This window comes from Poecilia mexicana, unplaced genomic scaffold, assembly GCF_051168715.1.
Source record: "Poecilia mexicana isolate PSO_F unplaced genomic scaffold, ASM5116871v1 scaffold_15, whole genome shotgun sequence".
Lineage (NCBI taxonomy): Eukaryota > Metazoa > Chordata > Actinopteri > Cyprinodontiformes > Poeciliidae > Poecilia > Poecilia mexicana.
The window spans coordinates 13,623,557-13,625,884 of NW_028263384.1; the positions used below are offsets into that span (position 1 = coordinate 13,623,557).

Genomic DNA, 2,328 nt, shown 5'->3' on the forward strand with positions numbered 1-2,328 from the left:
GTATAATGTTTTCTGCTGTATACTATTCTGTTATATGACGTTTAAATAAAGGTTAAGTAAAATTAAAAAATAATAAAGAAAATGTCCTTCCAATGAAAGGTCATGTCAAAAAGATTTTTTTAAATATCATATATAGGTTAAGCAAAGGATTGTTGTTTTCCAAACTTTATTCTTGCTATATAGGAGTTTCTCAAGTGTTTAAGTTTTAGGTTCATTCTATAAATATATATAAAAAAGTCTGATTTCTCCCCTCCACACCTGTGATATCATAAGCTTTTTAAAACTGTATTTCATTTAAACGAATTGCTCTTTAACTTGCTATATTTGATCAGAGTCTAAAGCAAGGAAGCCATTAAGACTGAAAATGTATACGGTAACATATGTTTTTCTTTTTGTGTTATCAATCATAATAGTGACCGGCAATAAAACTTAAAGGCCTATTCGCCTAGTTTTTGACAAAAAGAGTAAAAAACAGAAAAGCACATAAAATCGAAATAAGTGGGATCAGTACATGACATTCTGCACATTATTACTGGTGTTTAAAATCAAGTCCTTGGAGAAACTTCTTTACTTTGCAAAGGCCCAGTTAACCTCTGGGATGGTCTCCTCGCCCTGCGCCAAGTCACTTGCCCAAACGAATAAAAACAAAACCCAGATTTTGTTTCTGACAAATGAAAGCGAGCAAACACGCTTAAAGGTTTCACAAGTGTTAATAGGCACAATATTAAACCCCCAGAACAGATTTTTACTGCCTTATTCATAAAGGATCTCTGGAGCAGTATCGAGTTCAACTGGATGCTTTTAGTGGAAGGTTTCCTGCACATATTTCACTGCCAGCAGCAGCTTTTTACAGCATTTGGGGAAAAAAAAAAAAAAAAAAATATATATATATATATCTCCGATTGGGGAAATAAGGTGCTTTTCACACCTTGTTGAGTTACTTTTTCTTTCTCACAGCTCAGGTCAGGGAAGTCATCCAGCTGAGTCTGCTGACTAATTTACCTCTACTTTTTTATTTATTTTTTTTTTGTCTCAGCCTTGTTCCAGCAGCTACAATATCCCTTTGTGCGTCATGCTGGTGCAGAGTGAATGGGAAAAGAGGCTAAGCCTGCTTTCTCACCATCTTTATCAAATCAAAATCTTGACTCTTCTTTTCACTAAACGGGAGAAAATGAATCATTAAATACTTTTGTTTTACAGCGGTGCCTTGGAAAAATATTCACACCATTAAAGATGTTCCTGTCTTGTTCCAGCTACAAACCCCAGCAAGCTTCACCAGATCAACATAAAATAATGCATAATTGGGGAATGAAAGACAGTGTATGTTTATTTTTAATGTTTTTATGAATAGTCCCCCGTTTTGAGTTTGATTTATTTATTTATTTTTTTAATGAAACTGCTTCATGTAGGCCTCAGATGGAAGTAGAGAAGGTTAGTGAACAAACAGAACTAAGATTAAAGGGCAGGATGAGCTTTTAACCTAGTTGGTCAGATATGTCAAAGGAATTCAAACCAGCTTACAAACTAACCTGTAACCATCCGAATAAACCCATAGGTATGCAAAACGATGCATAGACTAGAAAACAAACAAAAAAACCCAAACAAATTTAGCTTTTTCATGTGTTGTGCCATGATAGAGGGATTGTTTGACTTTGTTTATAGGTGGTTTTGTTTTTTCTTGTTACAAGTTTGTGGATAAAATCAAAACTGTGTAATTTGTAAACAGATTATCTAAACAATGGCATTGAAATTGTTTTGGGCTTTATGGTTATTAAGGTAATAAAGAGGTTGGTTTTAGTTTTCTCAGTGGAGGTGAAGAACATAGAATCCAGATGGCCTCACATCCACACCCACTCAGCCAGCTGACTGATGCTTGGTTCAGTCTGGCAGCGATTCCAATATTTTTTTTTTTTTTTTTTTTGCATTTAGTTGCATGCATTTAGCTTTATTTATATATATATATATTTTAGATAGCTTAAAAAAACTGAGCTACAAAAAATGTGCCAGATAGTTTTCCAAACTGTTTCTGTTTCACTTACACATTTCTTCTTCTTTTTTTTTTTTTTTTTTTTATTTTCCCCAAGGTCCTCTGTTGATCCGAAGCCCCGAGAATTCTGAAAAACATTCCGGGACTGCCGTTATCCCGACTCGTCTCTTCATTCGTACTTTTGGTAACTTCCAGGATGTGATGAAGATTTAGGGAAGAAAATCTCCCCAGTAAATCACAAAGACCAGCAGCTCGAATCACATGATTGCTATGGAGTGACGGGTCACAGCAGCTCTGAGTGGAACTGTAAGTGCCGTGTTTGTTCATCCTAATATTTACAT

General features: G+C 34.9%; 1 protein-coding gene across 1 annotated transcript in view; it reads left to right on the top strand.

The window, feature by feature from the left end:
* Positions 1–397: 397 nt before the first annotated feature.
* The window catches only part of LOC106914141 (protein tyrosine phosphatase receptor type E), a 21,596-nt gene continuing 19,665 nt past the window's right edge, over positions 398–2,328 (top strand). Inside the window, exon 1 of the mRNA XM_014980755.2 lies at positions 398–2,293. The gene's annotated coding sequence lies outside the window, so the exon portion shown is untranslated. The remainder of the gene's footprint in view (positions 2,294–2,328) is intronic.